Here is a 24585-nt window from a genome sequence, read left to right on the forward strand (position 1 = left end):
TATTATTTAATTTAATGTTGATGATAATATTCTTATTTTTATTTTGTAGTTATATACCTATATGGAATATTATTTGTTGCACCTTTTCAAGAGCTCGACGTCGCAGTGACTCTTTCCAGAGTTGGGGATTCATGTTGGGGTCTTTGTTTTGTGAAAAAAAGAGTTGTCACCTAGTATTATGGTCACTAGAAAACCTAACTGATTTTTCAGAGATTTTAAGGCAACCGACTAGTTGCGTAAAGGAAAGGTTTTAACACCCCTAGTACGCCCTATCTAAGGTAAGCTGCTTGGTGTTTGGTTTGCCTTATAATTACTATGGTATTGGTATTTTCTAAACCCATCAGTTTTTCTATGTTAACTTTGCTATGATGAACAAACTTGGGCTCAAAGTCTAAAAAGAAAGAACCTTTAGTCAATATGGATCACACTTTTAGATGTACCTACAAAGTACCAAGGAGAATCAATGCAGATCTCTTTAAATCTATGTTTGATTCAGACTAAATTTATAACCGACAATTTAAGAAATAGTTAAGATAGAAATCCAAGGAGATTCATTGTGCTTTAAAAGCTCATTTTTCCCTCAGTATTTCATACTTTCACGGTTCGTAAATCATGGAGTCAAAAATTGAATTGTTCTCTCAATTATAATCGAGGTTTCTTTCAAAAATGTGTGATGACTTATTATTCCTAGAAAAATATTTTGGATATTAACCACTTGAGTTTTTTTTATCCAAACATTAACAGTGAATAATAACAAGTTATTCCCAATAATATTTTGGATATTAATCCTTTTGAGATTTCTTTAACCAAATATAAATGGTGAATAAAGTAGAATTCCCTAAAAATAAGATTTTTGTATTTTTTGGAATATTGACCAACACCATTTGGAGTTTTACAAATATGTTGTAAAATCCAAAATGCAAGAAAATAATTTTTGTGTTTAAGAAATCCATGCTAAAACACATTTTCTTTTAAAACTTCAAATATTTGTTATATATATATATATAAGGAGAAATGTTCAAAATATATTATGGTCTTGGTCATAGGCAACACACAAGAAAATATTTTTTTAGACATATATATATATACACGAAAAAACCATAAAATAAATACATGAAAAAAACCAATGATCTTACTCGTTTTTTTTTGGGCGGTCCAACTCGACCCATGTGGCTGGGCTGAACCTAGCAAGCCTAGTCAGGTTAATTGCTCAAGCTAATGACCTAACTGGGCAAACAAGAGGCACGCGTGAGTTTCCTCTCGCGTGGATGCCCAGTTACTGTTCAAGTGAATTATAATTCACTTGAACAGTACAAAACACAAATATGAATGCATGTAAAAAGATGAGGAGAACAAACTTGGAGGCGGAAAACAAAAGGGATGACAGCGATGTTGAAAGCGTGTTTGGCTAGTCTATCAGTGTTGTCATATGTTTTGGCGCTTTCCCCTTTATTCTCTATTGTCGTCCATCTTCTAAGCTTTATCTCTGTGTCTTCGTCCCTCTCTCTCTACTGGTTTTAGCTCCTCTATCCCCCCCTATTCTGCAGATCTTGTTTGCAGAAAATGGAGCAAAGACTGAAAGGCAGTCCCTACTTGCTTTAGCTTTTGATTATCTTTCTTTTTTGTTGTTCCTTTCTTATCTCCCTCTCCTTCCTCTCCTTTGTTCTCTCTTTTGCCTCTATATGTTTTTTTTTCTACCTCTTTTTCTCTATCTAGTGTTGCCTGCCTCTCTCTTGTTTCTCTTCTCTCTCTTTTTTCCTTTTTTTCTTCTCCTTTTAGGTCAGTAGAAGAGGTATATATATAGCCTGTTCGTAGCTCCATTTAGGAAATAAAATGCACTAATCTAGGATACCATTTCAGGTTACTTACAATCAAATCAAACGAATTAGGAAAACAGATTATTCTGATTGATATCCTGATGATTCTAGTGGTTAGTTTTCCGTGATTAAAGGGTGGTGCAGCTCCTTTCTGCCCTCCCACAGCTGGCACCGTGAGGCCAACTGTTTCCTTCGATATGAGGCAGAAACAAAACATGATCTTTAGCTCAAAAATCAAGCGAGAGAATCATGGAAACCAGCAGGAAGTTGCAGAGAAAAGAAAGAAATCAGACGGGATAGTTGTGCAGAGAACAAAGAAAGAAATGCAAACGAGGAGGGTAGTGCAGAGAAAGAGGAAAGAAATCAGACGGGATAGTTATGTAAAGAATAAGGAAAGAAATGCAGACGGGGAGGGTTGTTGTCAAAATGACAATGACAGTACCATGCTAATTAAATCCTATGAGGCTGTTTTATGCTGCCAAATCCCAAACGATGGTGTTTTTTCTTTGTGAAAAGAAGCAAAATATAATCCAGCATAGCAGCAACTAACAGAAATTATTATGACATTTTCCGATCCAACCCTTATTTTTCAATTCCTTCAATGAAACCAATTGTCTTTCTAAAGTTTAAAATTGGTCTTTAATTAACCTGATAAATTCTTGAAACATTAAATCGGGTCCCTCAAATCAGACCTGCAAACTCAAGTCAGGATCTTTCTCGCGGCAGGATTCTCTACTTTCATGCTAAACTTTCAAATGAGAATATCTTGAGCTTCTGATATCGAAATTAAGCGATTCAAAAACCTAAATTCATTTACATGTATAGGACTACAACTTTCATGAAGGATTCAAAGTGATATAAAATTGTTTTGAAAAACAGAAATCTAGCCGCAATATGGTTGGTCAAAAAGATCTCCTGATCTGATTCGGAAACTGACAATGACAAGCATCCTAATCTGACTGAAAGTCTGACATAAGAATAGTGAGCCCTAAGACCCAATAAAGGTGCAAGTCAATTCTTTAACATGTCATGAATGATGAAATATAGCTGGATGGTCAGATATTGCGTGAAACCAAGTCAAAATCAAAGTCTAAGTTGGAACAAAATTGGTATTACAACAGAATTGCGACAGCAGCAAAATTATTTTTTTAGTGTAAATTCTCTGAGGGATTTATCCAAACTTAAAGACCAGATAAATAAAGGATGAGTTTAGCATCACGAAGACTCCTGATTAATCTAAGAACCAAGGTTGTTAAAATCGCGTTTTGACTTGTAAAATCGTACGATTTTACGAGTCAAAACATGCTTTACGTGCTGAATTGTTTGAAAAAATCAAAAATGGATGAAATCGGGTTGAAATCGGGTGAAATCGTTAAAATCAGGTGAAATCGCACAAAATCGCGATTTCAGGACCAATTTTGCGATTTCACCAAAATGCATAAACTGAAGAAAATTATCCCCCCATGCTCCAGCTGTCCGGCGCCTATTGGCTGTGTAAATGCACAGTCACGCCAATTCTTTAAAGTCTTCTCTCCAGTCATCGCGCAGAACAAATTTCTTTCTTCTTTTTCACCGAACAAATCCCTAATCTCCTTCTCTAATTAACCAACCAGCAACCACAAAAGTGGCGAAGATCACGGTCACTGTCACGGTCCAGTCTTCACTCCTCTTTCTTCACTCCAGTCATCAGTCCAGTCTTCACTCCAGTCATCAGTGCTCACGGTCGCGGCTTCCTTTTCATTAACAGCAGCGACGATCTCCTCAACAGCACACGGCTTCCTCTTCAATCTCCATCAACAGCGGCAAGCCGACAACGATCTCCTTTCTTTCCCATCATCAACAGCTCACGGCTTCCTCTTCATCAACAGCAGCAGGCGACATCGCTCTCCTCTTCAGCCTTCATCATCAACGGTTCCTCTTCACCGTAAGTTGTTCCCCTGTAATTGTATCTTCAGACTTCAGCCTTTAAAATGTAAAACTACAATAGTTGATTTTACCGTGTAATTGTACATTCCCCTCATCCTGTAATTACAAATTTTGAATGTTGATTTTGCCGATCCTGATAATGATTTTGAATAACAATTGATGGAATGATTTTGTTGGTCCTGTAATTTGTCCATTTATAATGTTTTTATGTCCCTTGAATTGAATTGATGGAATGAATTAAATGGAATTGATGGAATGAATTAAATGGAATTGATGGAATGTTTTTCTATCCCTCATCAGTATACTGTGGAATTGAATTAATTAGTTGTTGTTGCCTGCTGCTCTGTGTCTGTGTGGTGTGGGCTGTGGACTGTGGAATAATGAAATGATTTTAGGATGCCATTTCAGTATAGGATGGAATGATGGAATTGATTTTATTGATGGAAATTTGGAATGATGGAATGATTTTACAAAAAATTTAATTGTATAGTATATGTACTGAAGCACATTGAAAATATTATAGTTTTGTGAATTGTTATGTATAACAAAAGGTTAATTACAATCATAAAATGTTTGGATCGATTACAGGGCTGATTTGAGTTGATTCTTGAATTGTTGAACTATGTATTTGAAACATGAATTTTTTGTTAATGTATTTTAAAATTCCTTACGATTTTACGATTTTACGATCCATTTTTAATATCCGAGTTTGTTTTGCATTTTCCGTGCCGTGTTAAAATCGCGATTTTAACAACCTTGCTAAGAACCTAATGATTTGGCAACGAAAGGGAATGATAGAGAGAGCAAAAAACAGCTGAAACAGGGTTCAAAAAACATTTATTTCTTCTCTGCTTTTGTCAATCTTCCAGCAACCATGAGCTAAATTCCTGCATTTGGTTCAAGAGAGGTACACACCATCTCCAGCACGTGAAGCCCAAAAATGAGTAACAACATTATGGATACAAGATGGGAACTTCAATTTCACAGACCTTTACATGCAACAACTTATTATTTGAATCCTTGTTATCATTTTATTTCTAAATTTAAAGTTAATGCCAACATTAAAATTAGATTATATCTAATTTGATTTGTTTGGTGTCATTGATAGTGCAACACGAAGAAAAAATGATAAAGAAGATGAAAGTGATGATGAATAAATTTTGATGATGCTAAAATGAGTATCATGGAACTAAAGATGATTTAAAGATTCAAAATGATGTCAATCCAGATATAATTCAAGGAGTTTGAAGTTAAATATTGTTGACAATATTGGTATTGATGTTGATACTAGTAGTAGCAGTAATAATCCTTTAGATGTGAGTGAAACTCTAGATAAATGGTGGGATTCTTATGGGGATGAATATCCATAGCAGTAAAAATTTGCAATTCAAGTTCTAAGCTTGACTTGTAGTTCATCTAGATGTGAGTGAAACTGGAGTGTATTTGAGATGATAAGTTTTTTTTTATTTTAATGTTTTTATATTTGATAAGAATCTTATATGTTATCAATTTGAATTGCTTACATAGGTTTATACGAAACAAAGAAAGCGTTTGCACCAGAAAAAATGAATGATTTGGTATTTGTAATGTGCAATTTGAAATTGAATGATAACCAAGTCAAAAGGCAAACTAATGAATTTGGTGAAGTTTTAAATGATCTCTCATCTGATGATGATTGGATAACTGAAGAAAAAAAACATGATGGTTCATCAAACTTTGATTTGTTTGGTGTCATTGATAGTGCAACACGAAGAAAAAATGATAAAGAAGATGAAAGTGATGATGAATAAATTTTGATGATGCTAAAATGAGTATCATGGAACTAAAGATGATTTAAAGATTCAGAATGATGTCAATCCAGATATAATTCAAGGAGTTTGAAGTTAAATATTGTTGACAATATTGGTATTGATGTTGGTACTAGTAGTAGCAGTAATAATCCTTTAGATGGTAATGATTTTGATGAATGTTCTAGTAATAACGAGGAAGACAAAGGTAATGAGGTTGTATTTAGTTTACATGACACACCAACAAATTGTTTGTTTTAAGTTTGTTAATTTTTAGTTAATGAAATTCTATGGATATAATTGTATTGTATTATATTTTTAAGTTATTTAAATCATTTATGAATTTTTATTTAAACTATGTATTTTAAGGTATTTGGACATTTGTATTGTTTATTTCATTTTTATTTTTATTGTGTTATATTATTATTTACTACTTGACTAGAATTGTCAATATATAATTAGTTAAAATATTTTACTTGTAATTTTACGATCCGAGTTTATATTGTATATTCTATGTTGTCTCAAAAAAGCATTTTTGACAATCTTGGTATAAAGTTTTGTAGAAAGCTTTATATAATAAACTTGTAAAGAAAAAAAATGATGTTTCTCAAAAGCATCAAAGTTGAGAGGTAACTCCACTAGAAAATTTTGAATTTTATCAAATCATGAGATGATTATCCTTGAGAAATTTTGAAATTGGTCATTTGAGAGATAGACCTACCTCTTGAAAGATTGAAAATTTAAAATTGATCATACTATTAAGGCGGCCTTCCTTGAAACTTTAAAAATTGTTCATATTATTGAGGTGACCTACCTGTTGAAATGTTGAAAGTGGTTATTTGAGAGGTAACCTACAACTTAAAACATTGAAAACAATCATTTAAGAGGTGACCTACCTCTTGAAATGTAGAAAACAATCATTTAAGAGGCGGCCTATATGTTGAAACGTAGAAAACGATCATTTAAGGGGTGACCTACCTCTTGAAACATAAAAAAAACTATCATTTGAGGGGAGACCTACCTCTTGAAACATTGAAAATGGTCATTTGTTATTTGGGAGCCAACCTACCTCTTGAAACGTTGAAAATGATTATTTGGAAGGTGACCTACCTCTTGAAACATAGAAATTGGTCATTTGGGTGGTGACATACTTCGAAATTTTAAAATTTTAAAATTAATTATTTATGAGGTGACCTTCCTTGAAACATTAAAATTGGTCATTTGAGAGGCGACTTATCTCTAAAATGTTGAAGTTGGTCATTTGAAAGGTAGTAATCTCGAAACGTTAAACTTTTAAAATTGGTCATTTTTTAGGTGATTTACCTCTTGAAAATTGAAAACAATCATTTTGGAAGCGACCTATCTCTTGAAATATATAAAATGATCGTTTACGAAGCGACCTACCTCTTGCAACATTGAAAATAGTCATTTGAGTGGTGAACTACCTCTTGAAATGTATAAAATGATCATTTGAGAGGCAACATACCTCAAAACATTGAAATTTAAATTTGAAAAACTCGTATGGGTTTTAAATTCACATAAACAATTTTTTTAGAGAAAATATTGTAGGAGTCTTTTGAGACTCAAAATCACAAAATGTTTAACCTGTAATTTTATAAAGTGATAAACTTAAAGTTTTTTTTTTTCAAATAGTCATTGTATAGACTGATAAACTTAAAGTTTTAAAATATTTTAAGGTTGATGAAATACATATATTCTTACCTGGTTTAAAATATATACTTGGTAACAAAGAAATTGTTATTTATATGTACAGTTTCCTTTAGTGTAGGTTACATATTTTGATTATTTATTTTTTGAGAATTTGATTTGGAAAGAGAAAGACACGCATCCTATTTATTTTCATTTTATTATAAATACTTTAAAATCTTGGATAATATTCTTTTCTAAAATAAAATTGCATGATTTTCTTATGCCAAATCCAATACCAATCGGATAAAACACTAACATGGATGGACCCAAAGATTAAATTAAATCATATAATTATTTAAAGAACTACTACTGTAAAATCTTTAGTTGAAAGACTTGTGGAGATTGTCATAAGTATAAGGTTATTTCCTTTTTCCCTTGATATTGTAGCATATGCTTCATGACAGTTTGAATATAATATTCAAATGATGGAATTCTCATCAAAACTTATGTGAATGTATGACCATATCTTCAAATTGAATATCGACTTAGGTAGGACGAGGATGACAAGTAGCAGTTGGGGCTGCTAGAAAATTCTTTTTAGAGATGATGAAAATTGTTGAAAAATAATTTTTTTAAAGTGGTTTTTTTGAAAGTAGATTTCTAAAAAGTGAATTATTTTCTGATGTTTGGTAATGTCATGAAAATTAAGTTGAAAAATATTTTCCAGTATTTAGTTATATCATGGAAAATAAACTAGAAAATAACTTATTAATGTTTTATTTTTTTCAAGTTTATTAAAATAATAAGAAACAAATCTTAAAAATTAAAAAGTTGAATGAGAATGAAATTCAGAAAAAAAAATATAATTTCATAAATTATCCCAAATAAAATAAAAGATAAAATCTAATAGATAAAAAAGTTGAAAGATAATGAAATTAAAATAATTATAATTATAATTTCATAAATTATTTCAAATAAAATAAATAACAATCAAAAGAATGAAGATAAAATTTAATAGATAAAAAAACTCAATTAAAAAAATGATAAGAGTAAAGAAAATAACAATCATAAAAATAAAGAACAAATTAAATTAATATAAAAATCAAATTTTAAATGATGAAATTGAAAAACAAAAGTCAAAACAAAATATATAGCAATCAAAAGTTTGCGGACCACATTTGATATAATCAACAAATAATATGATATTTATAAATTTTTCAAAATTTCTAAAAAGTGTTTTCCACCCAAAATAAAAGAAAAATACTTTTTGGAAATCAAACCAAATTTTTCTATTACTGGAAAGTGTTTTTTGTTGATCAATGTTTTAATTGTAAACAAACACAGAAAAATTTAGACAGTAATTTTAGAAAATCATTTTCTATCAAACAAACAAGACCTGATTTATTAACCTCTAATGGAATTGAATTAGTTTCCATGTTCTATTCAAATATTGATCAATTTCATCCTTTTTCTAAGATGTTTATAACAATTTTATTTTTGTGTTCAGAAATTTTTAGCTTTTGTTGTCCCTTGACTACATTTTCATAAAATCTTCATTTTTTAAGATATTTATTTTTTAGTTAAATAGATGATATTACATAGTGGCTCACATTGTCATTAAACTCAACCACGCATGTAGGGTCAAAACGTGATCCTTTATCTTGGTCTTTGAACCGTGTTGAGCTTGTTAACCATATAAGAGTTGATATAGTATAGCCCATTTGACCTTGTGGGTGTGGGTGCACTTGTAACTCGATCAAAATCCAGTATAACTTTTCATCCAAAAAAAAATTAAAATTGATGTTGATTCAATTTTTTTTCAATAAAAAAAAACTAGAACAATGTCTTGGATGGACCTGAGTTAATATATCCAACCTGTGATCTAGATTATAATGCGGACCATGTTTATAAACCTTTTTTTTAGAACCCATTTTAATTTAATTAAACAATTTTAAAAATAAATATTTGCATGAAATACAACAAATAAGACTATGGAAAATAAATGTATTTCTTCAACTTAAATTTCATTTCTTTATGCATCTCTTGAATGTTTGAATGAAAGCATTTTTTTTAATTGTAATCACTATTTTTTTTTAAATTAAAGATCAATCATGATCTAAAAAGTAAGTTTGTTTCTTTAAAAAAAAAAATACAAAGTCAATGTCTCAATACCTTTATATGTAATTGAAGGAAAAAAAAACTAATAAAAGCGATAAAACAATCCGAAACACCCACCAAGAAATTTCAAGAAAAAAAGAAACATTTTCATTGAAGTTTCATGAACAATCTTTCGGTTCTTATTTTTGCATATTAGGTCCATGGTAATCGACAAACAATTGTTAACATTCTCATATAAAAACCTATAATATTATTTTAAAAAAAAAACAATGGAAATATTGAAAGATAATTAAATATCATGCTACCCCCCTCCTTGAAAATCCAGAAAAGTATTTGTTTTAGAAAAAAAAACATAGAAGAGGGCCAGGTTTATGGGCTAAAAAGACAACCTGCACATGTGACTCTCTTTTTTTTTTGCTCAAGGGATGTTGTCCTCTATTTTCTCTCTTTTTTGCCAAAAAACAAATTGATGACATTTCGTTTATTTACCAAGATTTCAGTCACTACAAAGGGTGGCCGGAAGATTGAACTGGGAATTTTTTGGTTAAAAATGAAGTCACTAGAAAGGGTGGCCGGAATATTGAACTGGAAATTTTTTGGTTAAAAATGAAGTCACTAGAAAGGGTCACTAGAAAGGGTGGCTGGAAAATTGAACTGGAAATTTTTTGGTTTATCTAAAAACAAAATACTTTATAACCTTAATAAACTAATTTATTAACTCAAAAAACTTCTAAATTAGTTTAAAAACACAAATTTAAATCAAAGAGAAAAATGCTATTTAAATCATAATCTATTTTTTTCAGCAAAACAAAAGCTAAAAAACACTTCAATCACCTTCCTCTAGTCATGAAGACCACATTGACATCAAATGTGGTTTTTTGATGTAATCTTGACAACTGATTGTTTTTTCTCTCTTCTTTATTGTTTTTCAATGACTATCTCTCCTCTTATAATTAAAAAGCTGAAATGCAAGGAAAATAAAATTCTAAAATAAAATATAAAAGTCTCAAAGTAAATGAAAAAAAAAAGTAAAGTAAAAAAATTTCACGGGCCAAAATCTCTATCAATTTTGGTCACTATATTTTCATTTTTTTGCAAGCATGGAAATCATTTAAAAATAAATAAATCAAGTACCAACTTAATGTTAGGTGTTTACATGATATGACCCAATAGATAACAAAACTAACAAATTATCCAGTATAATTTATAGAAAACAAAATATTAGAAAATGAAATTTTAAAAAAATATTGATGCTCGAATTAAAAAAAAACCACTGTTACAATCTAATCCACAATAATTTGAATTGCATGCTACAGTACACTCTGCAGTAAAATTGCCTTCTCTTCTATTTTTGTTAGTTAATTAATTAATGATGCTTATGTGGATACACTTACAGAAATAAGTTTATAGCGAGCTCAGAAGAAACCAAGTTCCCTTTCCAGCTATATGCTATCACCGCTCCGAAACCATTATCATATTATTAAATTCGAAGCACTATATATAAAAATATTATGAGATTTAAAATTATATAAAAAAATTTAAAATAAAAAAAGCAATAAAACAAATGAGGGTTAAAATAACAAAAAAAAATTAAAGGGAACAGTAAATTTTCAATTTGAGACTTAAATTGAAAAGAATAAAAACATTAACAAAAAAACAAAAAAAAATGAAGACAAATAAAAAAAAATTATAAAATTGGATTAAAGTGTGAAATTAAAAATAATGAAACTTTTATAAAAATATCAAGGAAATGTTTTTTGAAATCTTAAGAATAAAAAAACAAAATCTAAAACATCAAAACATAATAAAAAAAAATGAATATGCAGAATTTTTTAACGTATTTTTTTATAAAAAAAAATATTGATTTTTTTATAAGATTTTTAATATGTGTAGTCTTGTACAATATTTTTTTCTTTTATTTTTTCCGATAAATTTTATGTGTGTGTTGGTTTCTATTACAAATTTGTTTTGATAAACAAATTCATTAAATACAAACAGGTAAATCATATGTATTGAGATATTAAATATCTTGATTTACTTCTCTCTCTTAGTTTTCTCAGTTTTATTTTTTTATTTGATTACTTGTTTTTCATTTATTTACACAATGGTTATTGATTTGTTTAGTTAGGTATGTGTATAAGTTTTCAATTTACAACTAGGAATTTTTTACATAATTTACATAAATATTGTACATGAGTGCACATATTAAAAATCTTTTAAAAAATGAAATTCTTTTTTTTTACACGTTAAAATATTGTACAAGACTGTACATATTAAAAATCTTATAAAAAAATCAATATTCTTTTTTTAAAAAAATTAATCTATATAAAATTTAAAATATTTACAATTGAATCATACCAAACTCTTAAAAAATCAAACACATCTAATATCATTAAAAAATAATCACAATCTAAAAATACTAGATAAGAGAGAAAAAAACCATAGAGAAGGGGTATTAATTAAATCATATAACAAAATATTATTTCAAAAAACACATAAAATAAGGCATTAATTAAAAAAATCATTTTTTAAAAGAAAAGGATTAGGCCAGGCGTATGAAGCAACGACCTGCATGTGGGCTTTTATTTTTTTAAGTTAATGAGGCAGACAACATGTTATAATTTAGAAAAAAATGACGCATCACTTATATCAGTAGATGACGCACCTTCTGGGAATCCCTAGAATCTAGCCACTATGATGGCTAGAATAATGGGGTTATGGATGTTTTTGAAAAAAAAAAAACTTATTTTCAACCATGTTTTACCTAAAATACTTATAATACACCCTAAGAATCTTGTTAAACCAATCCATGACCTCCAAAAATACAAAAACCCGATCCAAAACTCAAAATCAATCCGGAACCCAAAATCTTCTCAAGCTTAGATAGCTCAAGGTGAAAAAACACATAATCTAAACTCTCATCATCATAGAGAACAATTTGATACAAAAAACAATCGTTTGATGGCTGAAATCGTCACTAACAACAACTTTCTCTTGCTACACCAGAATCTGGTGACTCCTCTCTCCTCCCATGAAAAAAAACTGAAAAATTAGAAAAATAAAATTCAGGACCCAAATTAAATTTTTAAAAATTATAGGGATCAATTTCCTTATGGATAAAAAAGATGGGGGATGTAAATCAATTTTTAAAACAAATTTCAAATCTGCCACCCATTCAACTTATCTTTTTCACTTTAGTCCCCTGTATTGCAATTCAACTCTCCCTCCTAAAAAAATATGCAATTTGGTGCTAATTTGGGCTCAAAATGGCTAAATCATGCAAAATAAAAGTTTGAGGACCAAATTAAAAACAAATATTGTTCTAATCTATAGTGTTATGTGTGTAAGTGAATAAGAGAAACATAAAAACCTCTTTTAATTTCTTTTAAGGCCTCTTTGTTTTTACGTTTTAAAAAAGTTTTTGAAAAAAAATTGAAATATTTTTATTTGTTTCACATTAATATTTTTTTATATTTTAAAATCATTTTAATGTGTTGATGTCACACATAAATTTTAAAAAATAAAAAATATATATATTATTTTTATGTATTTTCAAGTAAAAAACACTTTAAAAAATAACCACAACTATATTTTTAAGTATCCTCTAAATCTCTGTGACGAGAGCAAACATCTCGTTGTGCATGAAAGAATGATAAAAGAAAAGAAAGTAAATACAAGTACAAGTATATACGTGGAAAAAAACCAATCATTTGACTTGTTTTTTTTCTCACTGAGCATTACTTTTTTTTACCTCTTATAATTAGCTAGGCATGAAGTTTTTTCCATAGAAAACCAACAATTTCCCATCATGAAGAGTGCTTGAACATTAGTATAAAACGCATTTTTTTTTTTCATAGTGGAAGGAATAGTAAAGAAATAAGATCTTCCTTGTTGCATGTTGCCTGAGCATCTAAATCCCACTAAAAACAGCTAGTTTCCTATAAATTTCATGTAAAAACTAAAAATGGTGCATTTCGAGATCAGACCACTTGTCTAATTTTCCCTCTCATCGCAACCACTTGTCTAATCTTTGACCCATAAAACTCGGTCAAACAGTAGCCTCTTGCCCTTCCATTTGCAAAATGAAACCATGGTTGCCAAGAAATGGCGAAGCATCCACCCCTTTCGCTTTCTTCCTCTCCATGCAATTCGCTGACTTCCACCCTTCCTTTAATCTATATAATTCCTTTCAGCTTCCTCTCTTTCCTTCATTCTATAACTGCGCAGTGTTTCTCTATATTGCTTTAATTGAGAAGTACTGCAAAACTTTATAGAATCCTATCATATTTTTTTCTTATCAAAAACCAAAACAAAAATAAATCACAATGGCACGCCAAGTTCTTGCTCTTGCACTTATCTTTGTTGCCGTTGTTGGGGCATTTGCTGCTGAGGCACCTTCCGCCACCCCTTTGGCTTCACCGTCACCAAAGGCCTCTGTGGCTCCCGCTAAGGCACCCACAGCCGACACCCCAAAGGCATCGGCCAGCGCCCCCACCATCTCTGGAGCCCCGAATGGCTCTGCCTCCTCACCTGTTGCCGAAGAGGGCCCCGCTGGAGCCCCAGAAGAGGAAATCTCTTCACCTCCTGCCCCAGCCAGCCTTAGCGCAGAAGGACCTGCAGGACCTGCTGCTGGACCAATAGCCGATGTTGTCAGCGATGCACCAGCCACACCACCAGCACCCCAGAAAGACGGAGCTGCCACTATCAAGATCTCTACAGCTGCCGTTGTCGCTGGCCTGTTGGTCTTCTTATCCTTCTAAGCTTTATAAGCACTAATGCAATGGAAGGCTCTTGAGATATTGATCATGTTTATTCTTGTGTTTTACAAGAATACTTACTTGACTTGAATCATTCAATTATTTCAATTTAATAAAAAGCTTTGAATTTACCAAGCCGATCTATAGAGGAAGGTGTCTCATAGACCAGGCATATATCTTATATGTTCATTGGCTAATTGTGGGATTATGTTTGGGTATGCTTTCAAACCTTTAGAACAGAGCAAAAAAAGCTGATTGTTTTGTTAATAATCTCTCGCATGCTTTCTTGACATAATTAATTTGTTTACAAAGCCAAATTAATGCTCTTCAGCACCATTCAAATTAATTAATATAGCTCGTATTCTCATATATAGGACAACAGATTAATATTAACATATAGCAAGGCTGCAAACTCGAAATAATTAATAACTAGAGAGGGGGTCGGTCACTGAGGTGAGCATCAGCAGCAAAAAGCATAAAACACAAGTGAATTCACAAAATACAGACGTGAATAGCTGATGTTATCCTGAATAACCAACCATAGATGCAAAAATTCCGGTGCCTGAGAATTCCAAAGCCCAGCCACAAGTCTGCCTGAGTAGCAATATGATCAGAAGCAAATTGCTTCAGACACCATCAAAACTACTTTGGCAGATAAGCCACCGAAGATAAAATTCTCATACAACTAGTCGCCTAGTGGTTCCCTGCTTTGCATGGCGATCTGCACAACGGTTTGCTTCTCATCTGTGCGAGCAAAACTAGGATGACTTAGTTCTAAATATGTAATTGATAATTTCCAAGGAGTGAGAGAAGGGTATGGCAGCAGCTATTTGATGGTATTTGTTGAATCAGATTTTGTAGTTTTGAGTGCAGAACTTGTTGTTGACGCTGATTTCGATTAATTGTCTCAAGAAATTGTACATAGCTCTGCTTCATAGGAGTCCATTAATTACCATCTGGGCATGAAAATCCTCTCATCATTTCTCAGTACACAGATCTGTTTTCCTATAGGAAGATCCATAGACAGTTTCTGCTAGGATTGCAAGCTTAGATATACAGAAAAACACAAGAAAAAAAAATATTCACACAATTTAATATTGTACTTGTTTCAGCTATGTTTACGTCTATGGACTAATAGGAGGAAATTGCACCATTATCAGAATCAATATAGTTTGAACTTTTATCACTATTCTCAAGAACAGCTTATTTCTCATAGATCACAAATAATATTGTCTAACGTTCTCTTGTAATGCTCTTTACACCTATAGTACAAAACAGAGTTAAACAACTATTTCAAAGATTTTGGCATGTGCATTTTCTAAATTGCTTTAAAAATATTTATTATTTAAAAACAATAAAAAAGTACAATGTTGAAATATTTAAGATTACACTAGTGGTTACTCAACTATCATCATCAAATTTTTTTATTATAAAAAAATTTAATAATGAATTTTTTTTTTAATATTAAAACAATAAAATATTAGATTAACATGAATGAATTTGAGTTAACTCGTGAAACTTATGATTCAGATTTTAAACTCAACTGGGTCTAATAACTCTTTTTGTAATTTAGTCATATGATAAAAAAATATATAAAGAACAATTTAAAATTAAAAAAATATTAATTGAAAAATAAAAATTAAACAAAAATCCAATGTTTAAGACTAAAATTAAGAGGAAGAAAAAAAAAACAAGGTAAGTCAGGTGCGTTATAGAAACAAAAAAAAATTAGTTATTCATTAAATATCAGAATATATTATACAAAGTTTCATCTTTTGGAAATAACATGGACATATGAGTTATTTATATTTAATTTTTATAATTACTTGAAACTATTAAATGATGATAATTAGTTTTTTGCTCATGCATTTCATGTGGTGAATATAGTAATTACTATATTTTAATATATTTTTTAAAAAAAGATAATTATATTTAAGCAATTTGAATACTTCTTTAATTTTTAATTTGATTGCACATATATATATATTAGATTGTATATTTTGTTATAGCTGTTTTTTTCTTAAAAAAATAAATATTATTCACAATTCAAATATCTAATGAAATAATTTGAAAAAAAAAATATTTGAAACTTCTTATATGTAATAATATTTCTCTAATGAAAATGTTTCTCGAAACACAAAAACAAAATTGAATTTTTTTAAAAAAATCAAAACATAATACAATAAAAAAAATTAAGAAACTTGAAAATTTTTTTTTAAAAAATAATGAATAAAAGAAAAAAAAGACTACATCGTGCAAGCCTACCTTGAGTGGTTCACTGCTCCTGGCCCCTAGAAAACAAAGCCAGGCATGTGAGCCTAACAACGTAGGCCCACCTGTCTAGGAGAGTTATATCTTTTTCTTTTAAGGTGGCAAACCACTTGTTGTTTGCCTTTTTAAAAAAACAACACATAGGAAAAAGATCATTTGTTGTAATAAATAACTTGTCGTCTATTTTTCAAATTATGATTGGGAGATGTTTTTAAACAATCTAATAACTCTAAAAAAAACCCTAAAACACTAAAAAAACAAAATCAACTGAATATCCTTGTTCATGGATGTTTAGAGATAATAACCACCATCATTAGATTTTTCTTGTTGAATGAAACTCGTTAATACTAAAATGATATTTTCATCACTAAAAAGTGGTCAAACCGATTACTTTTTCTCTCCTTATTATTTTTATGTGATTTTATCTCTCTTTTTTCTAACTCAGTGATTAAAATATAAAAAAAAAAATTTAAATCAAAATTGAAATGTTAAAAAATAGAGAGTTCAAAGAAAGAAAAAGAGAATGTATGATGACTAAAAAGAACTTTTTCCAAGAATTTTTTACTCGCCATGTTTTTTCTTCTTTTTTATACTTTGGTCTGTTTTTGTTTAATTTTGTCTATCCTCAACAAATTTAGACAAATTTGTCATTAAATTAGACATGTAAGATTGTAATTGAAAAAAAAAGAGAAAAATAAAGAAAACATTATTGTAGATTGGTACAATGTTTTACCTAGACATTTTAGCATATTTTGTATTGTTTTATGCACTTAGTTATACAATGTTTTACCTATTTATATGATATAAATTAATATTTTTATGTGATAAGTGAGTAAAATTGCATCCTATAATAGCTACTTAGCTATATATCACCACCTTAACCAATATGCTTTGTATCACTTAATTTTAAACATTAATGGAATCTTGAGTCAAATTCACACAAATCAGTTCTTGCAATTATGATATTTTTATTATGTTTTTAAATAAGTATATATATATATATATATATATATATATATATATATATATATATATGTAAAGAGCATCCATGTACCTCCTTGAATTATCTAATAAAAAAACTTAATTTTTGATTGATATATAAATTAACCAAAAAACATCTTGAATATCTATAAAAAACAAGAAGTTGAACATTTTATTTAATTGTGTCATTTAAAAAATAAACAAAGTATTGCATTTTGTCCCATGTTTGTGAAATATAAGTGTATTAGATATTATTAGATCATATAACCACACAACATTGCTGATTGGAGTAATCTTTATAAAAAAAAAATGAAAAAACAAATATAAGCATTACTAATATGTTTTAAAGAAAAACGAAAAAAAATTAAACCATGTAAAATTTCATCTAATATGGCCCAGTCAACTTGACATGTCTTAAACCACCCTAGGCATCTAGAAAAAAAATATATAGTTTGACTATAAAAATTTCAAGATGATATATTTTTAAAAAATATTGAGACAACAACATATTGGATTGACTCGAGTCAACCCAAGTTAACATGTAAAATTTATGACCCAGGTCATAAGACCGTGATAATCTCATAGAAAGCAACAAACATATTGAAACTCAATTCTCAATCAACATGTTATTCAAGAATGAAATTAATAAATAAATAAATTTTAAAAAAAATAAAAAACCGAATCAACCTAAGTTAACCTGTCAAATCTAGATCTTGAGATCGAGATAACACAACAAAAACCAAAGCAAAAAAAATTATGAACCTCAATTCCCAATCAAACCAAGATTGAAGGATGACATTGAAAAAAAATCATAAAAAGGAAAAACAATGACCGAAATCAATTTAGTTTAATCCGCCAAACTCTTGACTCAGATTATGAGATTGAAATAACCTTATAGAAAGCAAACTAAAACAAATTATGAAGTTTAATTCTTAATCAACTCAAATGATGAATAATAAAATTGAAAAAAAATTAATTACAAAAAGCACCTTAAAACCCTGAGTCAACCCTGTTAACTCTAAAATTCATGACTCGAGTCATGAAACTAGGATAATATTATAAAAAATAAAATAAAATAAATTATGAAGATCAATCACCAATAAATCTAATGTTAAAGGATGAAACTGAAAAAAAAATTCAAACAAATATAAAGTATTGTTTCAATAAACATTATTTTGTTAAAAGGAGAACAATGATTTTTCCTCTTTAATTACTTCTTGTTAATAATTAATAATTAATAATGTGAAGCTCTTGAAGCTAGCTTTATCATCAAATAATCCTCAAAATACTAAAGAGGAGTTGTTTTTTTTTAAGAGGATAAAATGAAATTGTAAAGTAATATAAATTAGAAAACTCATTGTAAGAAAAATGAATTAGGAAACTCATTGTAAAGAATGGAGAAAAAAATGAATAAGATAGGCTTTTAAGTTTTTTTTTAAGATGATATATTTTTTATAATATTGAAACAATGATATATTAGATAGGCTCGGGTTTTATGGGCTAATATATTAAACTCGTGATCTAGATCATGAACTTCACAGAAAATAACAAATTTTTTTCTTTAAAACTATTGTTTACATGATGAAATGATAATAAAAATATACATTCATATAATTGTGCACTAAACAAATGCCAAAATATTTTCTCAAGATTGAGAAAATCTCATGGAAAGCAAATCAAAATAAATTATAAAGACCATTTCAAAATTAATCAAATGTTGAGGGATAAAATTGATTAAAAAAAAAGCCAAAAATAATTCAATTGAAATAAAATAAAATTAGAAGATGGAATTTTTTCAAAAAAAAAAATAATATTTGACATTGTCATTAAATCAAACTTAACAGGTCAACCTTAAAACCTATCAATTCAATTTCTTGCCTATCTTGGGTTTGAAATTAACTCGCATGAGAGTTGACTCTACTTTAAAAAGTTAACTTGACAGGTCCAAAGAAAAATTAAACAGCCAGTAAAAGCTTGGTTAGACTTTAAAAAAAATTGAGATAACCCTTTTTTTAATATTAAGATTGTGACATATTGAATCGACCTAAACTTTGCGACTTGTCGCAAGGGACAATGCAGTAAATTAAAGTGTAAGAATGAAAATAGAAGTTGCCACCTAGTTTATACAAACTAGAAACTCTAACCGATCTTCATAGTTTTAGATAAGGGGTTTTCTTAAGACAAATTGCTTCATACTTTGTTTTCATGATAAAACTACATATTATATCCCTACATAAAATTTTTTACCTAAACTAACTTATTGTTGGAGATAATAAACTATTAGGACTTAGGAGTGATTTGGCAATTATGCTTGGCTATAAGGCTCAATCCTCACTCTTGAAAAGTGAGCAATAAACTTAATAGGATAAAATTTATGAATTGGGATTTTAAACCAATTTTCTTAATTATATCCCAAATTAGATCTACAAGCCATCACACAATTTTATAATAAGAAAAAATATCTTAAATAAGTTTGAGAAAATAAGAAAATATTACCAATTCAAATAAAAAAAGGAATCATGAACTAATTAGGAAAATAATGTAAATCATGTATAACAGCTTCTAGACTGTATTGCAAAACATATCCAATGTCAAATCACTATAAGATTTTAACATTTAGAAAATAAGGCCTTTAGAGTTTTCTAGTAAGATTTCTTTATAATCTAATGATCGGATTAAAAATTATGTTTATTAGCGTAAAGTTGTGCAATAAAAAAAATAAAGCCCGAAACTGATTTAAGCTTGTTCGACTTTTTTATAGATCAAATTAATTAAAGCTTGATCATTCCTTATTGAATTCTAAAAGCTTAACGTGGCCCAAATATCCTAAATAAACTCATTGAAAGTTGTTTTAGGCTCTTAACCCTTGGCCTTGTGATTGGCCTAATCGCCACCTCTAATGGATTTTTTTGTGGTGCTTGTTGATTCTATCATAGGACAAATTGATTCAGCTCAAATCAAGTCATCCTAAGTTACGTAGAAATACATCCTAAAACAAAAAAAAAATTATTAACATGTATTCTCGTAAAAAATAAATAAACAATGATTGCTAACATGTATCCAAAAAAAAATTATCTATGAATTTAGAATCATTTGCATTTGAATGATATTTTTATCCAATATTTAGATGGAAAGACGTTGGATCTATATGAGTCAACTCGGGTTGACATGTGAAACTTACAAGAATAATCTTGGAAGAGATAAACTTGAAAGCTAAATCTTCAATCAACTCAACATTGAAAGAATAAATTGGTAAAAAAAAAAACAATCAATTTTTTTTTTTAAAAAAAAGAACAAATAAACTCGAGTCAATCAACCAAATTCACAACGCAAGTCATGCACACAATCAAATTCAATAAATTTTTTATTCCAAAGATTATTTGTTATTTAATAGATTTATATGAAAATAAAATGTATGTGAATTTCTTTTGTATGATATGTTTTTTAAAATAAAAGAAACTTGACAGGCGTGTGGGACTAATATAGCACAAGCAAATTATTGATGACGAAGGGTGAAATTGTATTTTTTTTCTAGTTTTAAGTTAAATAAAATAATAAATCATTGGTAAAAAATAGTGAAATTGATTTTTTAAAATTGATGGACAAAAAAGACATTAAACAAAAAATAGAAAGAAAATAATAGTTTGAATGTTGTGTCTTTACCCGTCGAGCATGCAATCTTGGTCATGACTTAACCGAATTCAATATTTCTTTTCATAAATCTATATTTAACCTAAATATTAAAAAAAAAAAACTAAAAAAGACCTAACACCCTAGGCCATTGAAAGAAAGAACCTAGACACACGAGCCTTCAAGCCTATATATGTGGGCCTTTAAACCCAAGCCCACATGTCTGGGTTTTTTTATTTATTTAGAAGGATAGTTGTCTGCCCTTATTTTTTTATATATATATATAAAAGACAAACAATACATCACCCACTATGAATAAGGACATCATCTACTAGCTTAAATTTTGGTTATCGCTGTGATAGCTAAAAAATTAAGGTTATAATTTTTTTTATTTGTAAAACTCATTTCCCACCCATTTAACTCAAAAACAATCTTAAAACATCTACAAGCCATCTTATTAACCCAATAAACAAAAAAAAAAAATCTCAAAATCAAATTAAATAAAATTTATAATCCTCAATCTAGATTTATTTTTAAGCAATATCAAGACTAAAACCAACCTCTATAAAACACCTTTCAAATAGAACCAAATGATACCATTTTCAACTATTCCAGTAGTAAGAATAGATATCAATGATAATTTTTTCTTTTGCCAGAATCCGTTGAATCTCTGTCTCTCTCTTCTCTCAATTGCAGAAGTAAAATATGATTGCAACAAGTATGGAGCAATTTTGGGACCATTCTTTCAGAATTCTTATTCAGAAGTCAAGGTTGGTTCTTGCCCTAAATGCTAATCAAAGGGACCATACACTCCAAGAAAGCCCTGGAATTGTGCCTACCGGTCGGCTTCCAAGATACAAGGAAGTGATACTGCTGAATGATTTGATTGACTGTGCACGCCCTGGGGAAGAAATTGAGGTCACTGGCATTATGCAAATAATTTTGACTTGTCTTTGAACAAAAAGAATGGATTTCCTGTCTTTTCCTCTGTAATCGAAGCAAACTATGTCACAAAGAAGCAGGATCTCTTTTCTGTGTATAAGCTCACTCAAGAGAACAAAGAAGAAATTGAAAAGTTGTCTGAAGAACCAAGGATAGGGGAAAGGATTATCAAGTCTATTGCCCCATCCATCCATGGACATGAAGGCTTAAAAACTGCTTTAGCTCTGGCTATGTTTGGAGGCCAAGAGAAAAATGTTGAGGGCAAACACCGGCTGCGAGGAGACATAAATGTGTTTCTCCTAGATTCTGGCGCTAAAAAAAACTTTGATTTCTAAAGTATGTTGAAAAGACTGGATAGAGGGCCGCGTATACTACTGGTAAAGGGGCTTCTGCTGTTGTTCTAACGACTGTGGTGCACAATGACCCAGTGACAAAAAAGTGAACCTTAGAAGGAGGAGCCCTTGTTCTAGGTGATCAAGGGACCTGCCTGATTGATGAGTTTGACAAGATGAATGATCAGGACAAGGCGAGCTTCCATGAAGCAATGGAGCAGCAGAGCATTAGTATATCCAAGGCTGGCATTGTTACCTTTCTCTAGGCTCGGTGCTCTGTTCTTGCTGCTGCAAATCATGTTGGAAGGAAGGTACGACTCCTCCAAAACATTTTCACAGAATATCGAGTTGACAGATCCTATCTTTTCTTGTTTTGAGATCCTCTGTGTTGTTAAGGAAGTGGATGACCCCATAACAGATGAGATGCTTGCAGAGTTTGTCGTTAATAGTCATTTCAAATCACAGGCCAAAGGTGTTAATATAGATGATAGGTCCTATAGCGAGTCTCAAGAAGATCAAGCCTCTGCTAGCCAGTTGATCCAGAGGTTCTTTCTCAAGATTTGCTGAAGTACATTACCTGTGCCAAGTTGAACATGTTCCCAAGGTTTCATGATTCTGATATTGAAAAACTCACAGAAGTTTATGCTGAGCAGTCGAGAGAATCTTCTCATGATTCTGATTTGGAAAAACGCACCGTTTCATCAAGTGACCATTACACTCAACGCACCGTTTCAATTTTTCCTTTCAGTCCTGTGTGTAATAAGAGGGTACACGTGTTGCTATTTCTTTAATTCCTTAATCTCAGGAATCTGTCAGAGAAGGAGTAGCCTTGTATGGATGTAACAGGCTTTGGATGGCTATGGAACAAATTATGATGAATGAATGATGAATTCTGAGAATCTCTCTCTCTCCCTTCTTCTTCTTTTTCTATGGATGTTAACCCCTACCAGCCATGGCTGGCCTTCACGGTGAGCTACAAAAGTTCTCCCAAATACTCTATAGAAATCCTAGTCGGAACCATTTCAATTTATTATGCAACATCCTCGCTGCTGTTGTTGTAATTTTTAAATGAATAAAGAAAAAAAATATTTATTCTACATTAAAAATAAATATTTCCCATTACTTTTAAATGTGAGTTTTTATCGTATAGTAAATTAAGTTATGGTGGACAGACTCTTCTATTTAATTTCATAATGCTATTATATATATATTTATAATATTAAAAGATAGCATTTAAAACTTGTAATTTAATATTAACAGTTATATTGTTTCATGAATAATCATATTGTTTGATGAACAATTATACTATTTCATCTTTATATTTCAAGTCTATAAAATTATGTTATTCCACATAAAAAAAAATACAATAAAAACATATATTTTTTTCGTAGTCTTATCTTTTTATTCTTTTAGAGATTTAAAGGTTTAGTTGTATTCTGAAGATATTGTTTGTGTTTAGAACAAATAAACTCCTTAAAAACAATATTTTCACGTCTCTAAGCTAACTCTATATTAATTTCCATCCTAAAAATTTCTAACAGCTGCACCATCAACATTGAAATTGTAAGGAAGCTCGTTATTGTTGCTGCTACTAGGAAGGGGGGATGAAGAGCTAGATCGCATGGGAGGAGAGGAAGGAGAATATTTTGTCGTGCGTGCCCTCAAACAAAACTCATCACGTACAGTAGGAGAAATTAAAGAAAGATCGAGCAGCCAAAGATGTAATGGCCCGAATTTAGTAGAGAAAGGGCTGTCGTGGATAGGAATGTGGAAGAGATGAGGTTAGTTCTTTATTTTGACAAGGATCGATCGTTGTCAGGAAATGGTTTCCAAAATGGGAGAGAGAGATTGAGAAAACATGGAAACATGTCAACATATCTAAAAATCATGAAAAACCCTTGAAACGATTAAAATCATGAACATGAATTATTTTCTTGACGAGAGTATCTGCCAAATTGTTCAGAATTATATCAAATTATCAGCAAAATGATAATCATATACTTCATGCTACGGTGCTCAATTCTCTTCGAGATAATCACTGTTGTGCTTATTATAGTGTGAGATCAGAATATAATTTTGGATAGAAAAACTTGAGGAAATATCGTATTAAAGAATTAGATAATATAAAGTGATATAATAATATAATTAGAATTGTAAGGGTATTTATTGGAGATTTGTAAAATTATTTCTATATATTTTTAAATAAAAAATATTTTAAAAAATAATTACTATTTTAATATCATATCTGATAAAAGTAGAAGAAAAAAATAAAGTATGACTTCAAACCGAAAACTTAATGATTGTGAATGTGCTTGCATGCTGGGATTGTTTCTCGTCCCTCGACAACCCCCTATGATATTCGTCATGATTATGG

General features: G+C 29.9%; 1 pseudogene; it reads left to right on the top strand.

The window, feature by feature from the left end:
* Positions 1 to 13623: 13623 nt before the first annotated feature.
* On the top strand, positions 13624 to 23097 carry LOC133670133 (DNA replication licensing factor MCM2-like; annotated as a pseudogene).
* Positions 23098 to 24585: the final 1488 nt, after the last annotated feature.

Source organism: Populus nigra, chromosome 1 (genome assembly GCF_951802175.1).
Source record: "Populus nigra chromosome 1, ddPopNigr1.1, whole genome shotgun sequence".
In the NCBI taxonomy this organism is placed as follows: domain Eukaryota; kingdom Viridiplantae; phylum Streptophyta; class Magnoliopsida; order Malpighiales; family Salicaceae; genus Populus; species Populus nigra.